General features: G+C 39.4%; 1 pseudogene; it reads left to right on the top strand.

Annotated features, from left to right (window-relative positions):
- LOC102183201 lies at positions 10,951–12,296 on the top strand (annotated as a pseudogene).

Here is a 13,164-nt window from a genome sequence, read left to right as displayed (position 1 = left end):
TCTACCCTTCACTGATTCAAGTTGATATATGGCAAAACCCATCACAATATTGTAAAGTAATGATCCTCCAATTAAAATAAATATAATTTTTAATAAAGAGAAATAGAACTATAGCTAAAGTCTGTGAAGAAACTGACTTAACCTGTGATAAGTTGTCAGTTGCATTGCTTAGAATTAGAGTGGGTCCTAGAAGGAGACTCCAACTGAGTCCTTATGAAACATTGTATGGGAAACCCTTCCTCTATTCTGAGCAGTTAACTGGCCAGACATGTGATTGAAATATACAAAAAATAGACACTGTAAGATATGTGCAAACACTGGGGTAAGTTTTAAATACTATTTCCAAATTTGGGACTGATAAAGTGATATTTCCCACAGATGTCCCCTTCCAGTGTTTTAGAACTGGAGACTGGGTGCACCTAATCATGAGGAAGAGTATACACTGAAAGAACCAACTCCAGTCTCAGTGGGTGGGGCCTCACCATGCTCTGCTCTTAACTAGCTCTTTTGTTCAGTTGACAGAAGTCAAGTCATGGATCCATTACACAAGGGTGAAACTGGCTTCTGACCCAACAACAAATCCACAGTCCTCAGCAGTTACAGAAAATTCAACCACAAAGCTGGATGAAGCCAGTCCTCCTTCCTACAATTCCGCACTGGGGCTTCAGTTAAAATCAAAGAAAGTATCTTATATAAGTAGTGAATGGCTTGTGGCCATTTATCATAACATTTTTAATTGGCTGGAGCATTTTTCTCTTTTATTATTTGCTTATAATTTTTTGCTTGCTTCTGGATTCATCTAATCATTTTATCTGTGGTTATATTGTAGTCAAATAAGCCTATAATTTGATGTGATATTGATAACAGGAGATAATTAAACCTTGCTCTATTTTAATTTAAAATAGGTTTGTGATAATAGGGTTAGCCCCCAAATTTAGGGCCATTGCTATTTTCCCATATAAGATCTTGGCCCATCTGTAATGATGGCTCTTGGTTTTCTTTACTTTCTCATCCCACTGGTGTCTGCTGCTTCCTGGAGGGAAAATACTCTAATTAGCTTATCTCAGACTATAGCCACAAGTGAGAGCTTAAGAAATTGTTGGATATGTCATTTGAACCTTGAAAACATCAGTGAAAACTATGTCCCATTTATGGTCCCCGTAATTGATTTTAGTACTGTGCCAGAACCCATCACCTACTATACTCTTCCTCCTCCAGCCACCACATTCAAAGTTAGAATAGCCGTATTACCTGAGGAAATCCGAATCCCTTGCCTCACCCTGTCTGAGGAAATTTTCGCTGGAGGAAAAGTTACCACTGGTCCACCACGGTCTCTTGACTTTATTGTAAAAAAATGTGATTAAAAAAAATCCTCTGATATGTAAAAATGGCAAATGTGAAAGAGGTCAAGATGACACTATTTTGTGCCAGAGAGTCAGAAAAGTTGGTCGTAATGTAAGAGAACTTTGGGAGGCTTGCAGTGGTCGTGATCCCTGGCTAGAGAAAGTGATGTCTGTGCTACCCCAAAATGAAGGTATCAATTTCGATACCATGGGAGGTATAACTTGCGCCCCTCCAGGATATTACTTTGTCTGCGGCACAGGGAGAGACCCAAAAGGAGAAGGGTGGGCACATTGCTGCTTAGACAGCTGGGAAATGGAAGGGTCATGCCTACTGGGATATATAAGGATGCCTTTTGCCTTGTATAGTCTGGAGAGCATCTCTTCCCTCCCTAAATCAAACACTCATTAAAAGAATGATATTGGCAGAGTATGAGGACAATATAGGACAAAGTGTTTTTGGCAACTTCATACAAACTGCCAGAGTTTATGTCAATAGAGATATGATTCACAACCTATCTGCCACAATTGGACAAACTGCTGACGACACAGCTAAAAGTATTGCAGCCCAACACACATCCTTGAACTCATTGACTCGAGTGGTCCTGGGCAATAGAATAGCCCAAGATTTCTTATTGGCAAAACAAGGAGAAGTGTGTGTAATGGCTAATAATATATGCTGCACATACATCAATACCTCTGGAGAAGTTAAAACCCAAGTAAGCAGAATACTTCAAAAGGCTACCTGGCTACAGGATGTACATAAAGAGGACACACATCAAGACTTATTTTCTTGGTTGCCATCTGAAATAGGGAGACTCTTTTGAGTACCATTACAAGGCTCCATTTGATCATCATACTCTTTGTAATGTGTTTAATAATTTTCAACTATCTGTCCAGATGCCATGACAAAGTGATAAAAGAGAGAAATCATGTTTTCATAATTCAAAATACTAATGTTAAGCCTGGGACTCAAGAATTCTTTGAGAAGATCCAAGACTTTGTTCTTCTAAACCTGAAGAACTAACATCGCCCCTGTTCAGCAGGAAGTAGCCAGAGTGGTCGTCACCCCGTTCCCCTCAGGATGAGGAGTATCAAAGAGCAGAGGGACCTGAAAACGAACAGGACCCTATAGGGCCTTCCTGGGTACAATCCTTTCTTGTCCCCACTTCTTGTGTAGGAAAAGGTTGGGATTTTTAGGTCTTTGCAGAGTTCCAAAGAGCAGACTCAAGCAGTTAATTGTTACAGAAGTGAGGAAAAGCTGAAACAGGGGAAAGCAATCAAACAAGAGAAGTTTAGATATAAAACAGTCACAGGATCCCTAGTACCTCTTCAAGGGATATAAATAATAATCTGATGCAATATCTTTGAGTTGTTTTACAGAAACCAGGACCACGTGGTGAAACCTGCTGACCACAGCCAAGGTGACAGAAACAAGTTGGAACCAGAAGAATGAGGATCAGGATACCAGATATCACTTTGTTGCTTAACACCCAAGCAATCTGAAGAATCCATGAGACAATCACATACTTAAGACCATTACCCTTTATTTTAATATAAAAAATCTCCTGCCTGAAAGCCATTGGGGAGTTCAAGTCCTTTAAACATTTGCTGCCCATTCTCCTTGCTTGGCACACTGCAAATGAATGCCATACTTTCTTTCACCACAATTTTGTGTCAGCAGATTGATTTTGCTCATTTGGGTAAGCAAACTGAAGTTTGGTTCAGTAGCAAACTGTGTTTTAACTGGGAAAGCCCAGAGTTTTTTCTTAAAGACTTTTCAGTGTTTTAAAAGTTAAGAGCATTTTCAAGCATACAGAAATATAAACTTATATCCATCACCCAGATTCAAGAAGAACTATATTCCTCATTTGCCTAATCTTTTATTCTTTTCCTTTTGTTAAAATTTTTAAAGCAAATCACAGACACCATGCCATTTCACCCTTAAAAACTTCAGTATCTATCTCTTAAAATATGAATGTTTTCTTAAATAATCACAATATGATTGTCTCAGCTATAAATTTTATATTCCCTAATATTGGGTGACTCATTGGTGAAATGACTCATTGGAAAAGACCCAGATGCTGGGAAAGATTGAAGGCAGGAAGAGAAGGGGACGACAGAGGATGAGATGGTTGGATGGCATCACTAACTCGATGGACATGAGTTTAAGCAAGCTCGGGGAGACGGTGAAGGACAGAGAAGCTTGGTGTGCTGCAGTCCATGGGGTCACAAAGAGTTGGACACGACTGGGTGACTCAATTGAATTGAATATTGAATACTCAGTCTACATTGAAAATTTCCTGCTCTTCTTCAGTTGATTTATTCAAGCCAGGATCTAAATAAGGGGCACATAATTATTTCCATCTGCTAACCTAGAATAGCACTTTATTCGCCAAGTTATTAAAGTATTGGAATTCTGTTGAAGGTCCTACCTGGTGGATTTTTCTCATTACTCCTTCATAGTCCCCTTGATACAAGTACAACAAATTTTTTCCATCTTTCCAAACTGAAACTCTACTCATTAAACACTATTTCTCTATTCCCCTTCCCTCCCCTACCCCCAGCCCTTGGCAATACCATTCTACTTTGTTTCTCTCTGAATTTGACTATTTTAGCTACCTCATGTAAGTGGACTCACAAAATACTGGCCTTTTTGTGAATGGCTTATTTCACTTAGCTTGATATTTTCAAGGTTCATCCATATGGTACCATGTATCATATTTTCCTTCCTTTTTAAGCCTCAATCCTGGAGTAGGAAATTGCACCCCACTCCAGTATACTTGCCTGGAAATTTTCATGGACAGAGGAGCCTGACAGGCTACAATCCATGGGGCCACAAGAGTCAGACACAGCTGAGAAACTGAGCACAAAGCTGAATAATCCGTTGTATAAATACATATCATGCTTTGTTTATCCATTCATCCTTTGAAGGACACTTAGTTGTTCCCATCTTTTGGCTATTGTGAATAATGCTGCTGTGAGCATGATTGTATAAATAAATACCATTTGTCACTGTTTTCAGTTCTTCTGTCTTTATACCCAGTGGAATTGTTGAACCATAGGGTAATTCTATAGTTAATAGTTTGAGGAACCACCCTTCTTTTTCACAGTTACTCTCCTTGTACTCTTGAATAAACCAAGTTGATCTTGGTGTATCCCTTTAAATAACTATTGAAAATTATTTGCTGCTATTTTCTTTAAGAATGTTGTATCTCTCTATATTTATGAGTTTGAGGAGTATCTTTTTTCTCATTGTACTCTACTTTCTTGTTGAAGTTATCTAGTGTCCTGGAGCATATTGAAATACTTCCCTTCTTGCTATCTCTGGGAGAGTCTTTTATCTAAGATGAAATTGTGCCTCAATTTTCAAATTTAATTGTGAAAATTTGGCAATATTCCTATTTTTTTTAATCTGTGATTATATCCCCTTTTTGTTCATTGTGTTATTTATTTGTATCTTTTCTTCTAGATAAGTCCATGCCACCCAGAGTTCCAATGTTGTCAACTTTCTGGGTCCATTTTGCTTATCTTGCAATTTATCTGAATTTTCACCTATTCTACTTTTCTAATATTTTAAGTCTGTAAGTTTCCCTCCATTTTCCACTTTTACCAGAAGTAGTTATTATTATTGATATACCAATATTTTCAAATTTTCTTTAGGTTTTGTCTGATGAGTGTTTTTAGAATTTAAATAACTGTCTTTTAGTATTTAAATGCAAAACATAGAAATATTTATTTTTAAATTTTATGCCATGTTAATTTTTCTTGCTTTAGTTTATATGTAATAAAACATTTTGAGCTTCTTGACTGTAAGTATCCTTCTTTCCTTGGCCCTAACATTAATGATGTGTTAACTGCTCATATGAGTCTTGCATAATTTTTTTTAATTAATTTATTTTTAGCTGCATTGGGTCTTTGCTGTAGTGTGCAAGTTTCTCATTGCAGTGGCTTCTTTTGTTGCAGAGTACAGGCTCTAGGTGTCCAGGCTTCAGTAGTTTCAGCACACAAACTTGATAGTTACAGCTCGTGGGCTCTACAGCACAGGATCAGTAGTCGTGGCACATGGGCTTAGTTGCTCCGTGGCATGGAGAATCTTCCCAGACCAGGGATCAAACCCATGTTCACTACATTGGCAGGTGGATTCTTGTTCACTGCACCATCAGGGAAGTCCCATCGCAGTCTTTTTGTAGTACAGTAAGTTCCCTCTGTATGAACAAGTTCCATTCCAAGAGCATGTTCATAAGTCCAACAATTAGCCTATGTACCCAACAAATGCAATCAGCTATCTAATACTGTACTGTAATTAAGTTTAAAACAGTTTTCACACAAATAACACACTTAAAAGAACAAGCACAAAGAATAAAACATTTTTAAAGGCGACTGAGAGCTGGGAAAGACTAGAGATCTCTTCAAGAAAATTAGAGATACCAAGAGAACATTTCATGCAAAGATGGGCTCAATAAAGGACATAAATAGCATGGACTTCAGTGAAGCAGAAAATAATAAGAATAGATGGCAAGAGTACACAGAGGAACTATACAAAAAAGATCTTCACAACCCAGATAATCACGATGGTGTGACCACTCACCTAGAACCAAGCATCCTAGAATGTGAAGTCAAGCGGGCCTTAGGAAGAATTACTACAAAAAAATGCTAGTGGAGGCGATGGAATTCCAGTTGAGCTATTTAAATCCCAAAAGATGATGCTATGAAAGTGCTGTACTCAACATGCCAGCAAATTTGGAAAACTCAGCAGGGGCCATAGGACTGGAAAAGGTCATTTTTCATTCCAATCCCAAAGAAAGGCAATGCCAGAAAATGTTCAAACAACTTCACAATTGCACACATCACAGGCTTCAATAGTACATGAACCATGAACTTCCAGATGTTCAACCTGGTTTTAGAGAAGACAGAGGAACCAGAGATCAAATTGCCAACATCCACTGGATCATCAAAACACCAAGAGAGTTCCAGAAAAACATATATTTCTGCTTTATTGACTATGGGAAACCGTTTGTGTGGATTACCACAAACTGTGGAAAATTCTTAAAGAGATGGCAATCCCAGACCACTTGACCTGCCTCTTGAGAAATCTGTATGCAGGTCAGGAAGCAACAGTTAGAAATGGACATGGAACAACAGACTGGTTTCAAATAAGGAAAGGAGTACATCAAGGCTGTATATTGCCATCCTGCTTATTTAACTTCTATGCAGAGTACATCATGAGAAACACTGGGCTGGAAGAAGCACAAGCTGGAATCAAGATTGCCAGGAGAAATATCAATAACCTCACATATGAGGATGACACCAACTTTATGGCAAACAGTGAAGAAGAACTAGAGAGCTTCTTGTTTAAAGTGAAAGATGAGAGTGAAAAAGTTGGCTTAAAGCTCAACATTCAGAAAGTTAAGATCATGGCATCCAGTCCCATCACTTCATGGCAAATAGATGGGGAAACAGTGGACATAGTGAGAGACTTTATTTTTTAGGGCTCTAAAATCACTGCAGATGGTGGCTGCAGCTATGAAACTAAAAGACACTCACTCCTTGGAAGAAAAGTTATGACCAACCTAGATAGCATATTCAAAAGCAGAGACATTACTTTGCTAATAAGGTCCATCTAGTCAAGGCTATGGTTTTTCCAGTAGTCATGTTTGGATGTAAGAGTTGGACTATAAAGAAAGGTGAGCACCAAAGAATTGATGCTTTTAAAGTGTGGTATTGGAGAAGATTCTTGAGAGTCCCTTGGACTGCAAGGAGATCCAGCCAGTCCTGAGTATTCATTGGTAGGACTGAAGTTGAAGCTGAAACTCCAGTACTTTGGCCACCTGATGCAAAGAACTGGCTCATTTGAAAAGACCCTGATGCTGGGAAAGATTGAAGGGGGGAGAAGGGGATGAGATGATTGGATGGCATCACTGACTCAATGGACATGAGTTTGAGCAAGCTTCGGTAGTTGGTGATGGACAGGGAGGCCTAGCATGCTGCAGTCCATGGGGTTGCAAAGAGTTGGACATGACTGAGCAACTGAGTTGAACTGAGGGTGCTTTTCATATACACATAATCTCCTTTATCATCACAAAAGTCTTCTGTGTGATTGTCCCCTATTTAACAGAAGACAAAATGAAAAAGCTTGCAGATTATCTAATTGTTCACATTACTGAAGTAGACAGCAATATGAATAATGTGAAATTCCAAATGGTTGCCTATATATCTTTCATACTTATGCTTTTTGTGTTTTAGCATATTGCCTCCAGGGTCTAAAATTTTATTTTATTTTTAATTGTGGTTGCAGTTACAAAACATTAAATTTACCATCTTAAACATTTTAAAATATTCAGTTGTGAAAGTGAAGTGAAAGTCGTTCAGTCATGTCCGATTCTTTGCAACCCCATGGGCTATACAGTCCATGGAATTCTCCAGGCCAGAATACGGGAGTGCATAGCAGTTCCCTTCATACTGTTTCCCAACAGATCTCTAAAACTTTTCATTTTACAAAACTGAAACTCAACACTTATTATCCTCTCCCTGTCCACTTTTGTACTTCTTATTTTTATGATGGACTACTCTAGAATTCCTCATATGGATGAAATCATCAATACTGAATCTTTGTAACTGGCTTGCTTCACTTAGTATGCTATCCTAAAGGTTCATCCATATTGTAGCATATGACAGGATCTTCCTTTTCAAGGTTGCAAAATATTGCATTGATCCTCAGATACAGAGGGCTTGACAAGTTACACTTGGATTTTCATCTATGTGTAAGTGCCCCTAGCCCCCATGCTAATCAAGGATCAACTGCACTGGTTTATTTTTCTGCATAAATATATCTATAATAATGTTTAATTTATAATTTAAGCACAGTAAGAGATTGAAAATATTAATAATACTATAGAACAATTATAATAATATACTGTAATATAAGTTACGGAGTTGTAGTTTTCTTCTCTCCAAATATCTTATTGTACAAATTTATTACCTCTTCCATCTTATCTAAGCACTTACCAGGTGCTGCAACTACAACTTTTGTAATTTGAGATGCAACAGCAAAACTAGCACAAATTTCTCTTTCCTTCTTTACAATTACAGTAATATTAATTCTTACAGTAATAGTCATTCATGCATTCTTAAGAATGAATATTCCTAAGTAGATCACAGGAACATCAGCAGAGGACTTTTTTCTTTCCTTATTATGTAGAGAGCTTTCACCTTTTCACTTAAAGGAAGCAATTCATAGCTTCTCTCTAGTGTGTCAAAATGGCCAGCAACTCTATTCTGAGGGCCATTATTACTTAAAATAAGGTCACTGGACCATCAGCCCTGCAATACTACAGCCAGCTATCTGATAACCTTAGATGGGTTCTAAGTGGGCAATGGATGGGAGATGCTGAACAAAAGGATTGTTCAAATGACATGACACTTGAGATTTCATCACACTAGTCAGAACTGCATGAAATCTAAAATTTACAAATTGTTTCTCTCTAAAATCTTCCATTTATTATTTTTGGATTGAGGTTGACCATGGGCATTTAAAACTGAGGAATGTTAAACTGTGATTTAGGGGGAGACTACTGTAATTTTTTAAAAAAAATTCTAGTAAGAAAAAAGTGGTATCTTGTCACGTAACTTTCAATGTTGTCTACTGAGATTATAATATTTCTGTTTGCAAATTATTCTGCATGCTGAATCATGTCTGGATTTATAAACAAAATATAAAAGATGACTGTGGAGTTGAAATTTTGAAACAACAATAGACAAATCTAAAAGCAAGTCACCATGGAAAAGGCCCTGGGCAACCTTGAGGGAAGGGTGCAGTAGAACTTTTTCTGTGTTTCCATTAAGGCCTCTGCCCTTTCCTGAAACTCCATCCTCTGCTGTGCTCTGGTTGGAGGGGTGGAGTTGCCTAATAAAATGAGGATCTTCTAGGTAGAAGTGGATGAAGGCCCCTGCATAACCCCTTCTATTAGAAATTCATTTTTAGGAAATGCTGTTGAAGTGGATGGTGGCACCTTTATATCCAAGGTTCCCAAAGAGGAAATCACCAGTGGGCTGTAGGAGTTGGAACCAGGCATATGGGTCCACAGGGACCTCGTTCAGCAGATTGTTGGAGAGAAAAGATTCTGGCAGTGCAAGTGACTAAGCATGAATGCCTAACTGGCTTGAGTCATGCGGGTAGAACACCACCTCCTATTTAGGCTTAATGATGTCATTCTTTCTTTATTCACACATCTCCAGTGTATTTATTTTTAATTTTTCTTTTAGATTGTTCTAGTAGCTTTACTTCTTCAGGAGTGTATTCAGTTCAGTTCAGTTGCTCAGTCGTGTCCGATTCTTTGCGACCCCATGAATCGCAGCACGCCAGGCCTCCCTGTCCATCACCAACTCCCAGAGTTCACTCAGACTCACATCCATCGAGTCAGTGATGCCATCCAGCCATCTCATCCTCTGCTGTCCCCTTTTCCTCCTGCCCTCAATCCCTCCCAGCATCAGAGTCTTTTCCAATGAGTCAATTCTTCGCTTGAGGTGGCCAAAGTACCAGAGTCTCAGCCTTAGCATCCTTCCTTCCAAAGAACACGCAGGGCTGATCTCCTTTAGAATGGACTGGATGGATCTCCTTGCAGTCCAAGGGACTCTCAGGAGTCTTCTCCAACACCACAGTTCAAAACCATCAATGCTTCGGAGCTCAGCCTTCTTCACAGTCCAACTCTCACATCCATACATTACTACTGGAAAAACCATAGCCTTGACTAGATGGACCTTTGTTGGCAAAGTAATATTTCTGCTTTTCAATATGCTGTCTAGGTTGTACATTGTACTTAAATGGTATTGCATTTCCTCACATGTATAATTCTTGTTCAAGAAATTGTTACTCATGTGACCTGGCTCGTAGATAGGGGAGGGGGGTCTCTATTTGGGGAAACTCCATTTGGTTGCCTCTGCTCAGGTACTGTTTTGAGTCCCCTGACTCTAGATAAGACCATTTTTTATGTTTGTGGATTGATCTGAATTTTGCTACTTTCAGAATGCAGGTCCCACACGTTATGTGGTACAACAGACCTAAGGTTCCAATTATATGATTCCAGTCTGGGAAGACTAACTCTCTCTTCTTGCTGAGAACCTGGGTGAGTGGAAGGACACTCAGATTCCTGTTTGTGGATGACAGCTAAGTCCTGACTCCAGCCCCAGGTCCTCATTAAATGCCAGACCTGTGGGCTTATAAACACCAGCCTCTACAGCCCATCTCTGGTCCTCTTGAGAGCTACATAGCCTCAGCTACTACTCTATATCTGACACCTAAGGGATCCCCTCTTCTTGCCTTTTTAAAAATTATTATTATTTCTTTACTTTTGGTCTTAGTTGCAGCACTCAGGATCTTGCATTGTGGCCCTTGGGCTTTTCTCTAGTTGAGGGGATCAGGCTTAGTTGCCCTGTGGCATGTGGGATCCTAGCTTCCTGACCAGATGAAGACCAGCTTCATCTTCCCAGAAGGATAAAGGAAGAAGATTGTTTCATTGATTTTGTTCCAGGCCAGACTGGGCCTTGGTTGTCAGATCTGGAGCTGGTGGTGTATCCAGCACAGGAGCAGAATTGTTCCTAGATCAGAATGATGACAGTAGATCTGAAGGCTTCAATCCAGGAGCTCGGAAAGGAGACAGTACTCTTGGGAGAAGCAGCAGAGGCCCCAGGCTTCCAGCTGAAGCCAGCAGAGTCCCAGCCAGTGGGCGTGTCCTGGGAGGAAGAAGTTTGGAATATACACCAGGGTCTACAAAAGCTGCTGAGCGGAATACCCACAAAGTACCTGAGCCTGTATGTGAGAGGGTGGTACCTACTTACCAGATCCTAGCCTTTCCAGAGCAAACAAACATCAAAGATTGGATGATGGCACCTGCATTCATGTTGCCTGAGTCCCAGAGTTTGCTGAAATTTGAGGAAGTGGCCATATACTTTTCCCAGGAAGAAGGGGAACTACTGGATCCCACGCAGAAGGCCCTCTACAATGGCATAATGCATGAAAACTATGAGACTGTCATCTCTCTAGCATTGTTTGTGCTCCCCAAACCTAAAGTGATCTTCTGTTTAGAGCAAGAGGAAGAGCCATATATTCAAGGATCTCCAGTGTTCAAAGACAATCCTGGAGAGCTGCTTTCAGAGATAAAGCTGAAAAATGACATGGAAAATCATCAACCTATGTGCCTTTCTGACTTAGAAATACAAGCACCAGGAGACATAGTATAAAAAAAAGCCAGTGTGAATGTTCATCAAAAAACAACGGGCAAAGAAAATCATGGTGATGTGCGTAGGCTGGGGAAATAGCACCAAGATTTTCCAGTGAAGGAAAGAGAAACTTTTCAACTGGTGGGAAGAAGAGCTGCTGAAATTTATGGAGCTTCATAGGAAAGAATGTGCAACAGAGAAGCCTTTTAAATGTCAGGAATGTGGAAAAAGCTCCAGAGTTAGCGCTGACCTTATTAAGCACCAAAGAATTCACACTGAAGAGAAACCATATAAATGTCAACAGTGTGATAAGAGGTTTAGATGGAGGTCCTATGGACAGAGGAGCCTGGTAGGCTGCAGTCCATGGGGTCGCTGAGAGTCAGATACGACTGAGCGGCTTCACTTTCACTTTTCACGTTCATGCATTGGAGAAGGAAATGGCAACCCACTCCAGTGTTCTTGTCTGGAGAATCCCAGGGACGGGGGAGCCTGGTGGGCTGCTGTCTATGGGGTCGCACAGAGTCGGACACAACTGAAGTGACTTAGCAGCAGCAACAACACACCAAGGAGTAAAACCGTATAAAGGCTCCTGGTGTGGGAAAAGCTTCAGTCAAAATTCACATCTCCACACACACCAAAGAACTCACACAGGAGGGAAGCCCTTTACATGTCATGAATGTGGGGAAAAAATTCAGTCAAATTTCCCACCTTATTAAACACTGGAGAACCCATCTATAACACATGCAAGTTTCAGTAAATGCTCAAGACTTTGACACCAGAATTGACACCAATGAAGAAAAGCTTATCCAGTGTTCTTAGTCTAAAAAATTTACCAACCAGAGTTTAACCCTAAAGTTTATGAAAAATTTCAAAATTAAGAAGCATGAAGAATTTTTTACCAGTGGAAAATTTGGTGATGTAAACATTATGTCTCACAGAAAGAAATTAGGGTTGACTGTGAGAGGAAACAGTAGTAGTTAGTTGTACTACTTACTGTTTTTAAGTAGAACTATCACTGAATTCCTTAGGAAAATATGTGTTCTAAGAATCTGAGTGAAAAAAGCTTTGGGGATTGTAGCTGACAAAATAGCAACACCAGCTTCGAATAGCAGATGCACTCAAGAGTCACCAGTCTTCTGTGGTTGCAGAGGTAAATATTGTTTTTCATTAATCTTCCAGCCACTGTTAAGCGCATATGATAGAAACACTTGTAGCATAGTTGTCCAAAATAAAAAGCAGTAATATCTGTGTTTCATTACATACATTGTCTCCCAGGTAGCCAGCTTAGCAGTTTCAATCGTCTTTTGGGGCAGAAATGAATTTTAATATAAAGTTTTCCAGAAACAAACAAACAAAAAAACCCCACGTCCTCTGCACTGGAAGTCAAGTTCTTAACCACTGAATCACCAGGGAATTCCTTTTTTCTTTCCTTTGAGACATGTATTCCTCAACTATTTGAATACTCAAGTATTTTAAACAACATGCTGTCTAGTATTACCATGTTTTAGGCATGGAAGCAAGTGCTTTAGCATGTTCTTTTCATCTACCATCTTGACCTAAAATTTTAATAGAAGTTATTTTTAGTAAAATACATTTTTAGTAAAAT

This window comes from Capra hircus, chromosome 3 (genome assembly GCF_001704415.2).
Source record: "Capra hircus breed San Clemente chromosome 3, ASM170441v1, whole genome shotgun sequence".
Classification (NCBI taxonomy): domain Eukaryota; kingdom Metazoa; phylum Chordata; class Mammalia; order Artiodactyla; family Bovidae; genus Capra; species Capra hircus.
The sequence above is the reverse complement of the archived record's forward strand: the minus strand, read 5'-3'. Positions and strand labels throughout refer to the sequence as shown.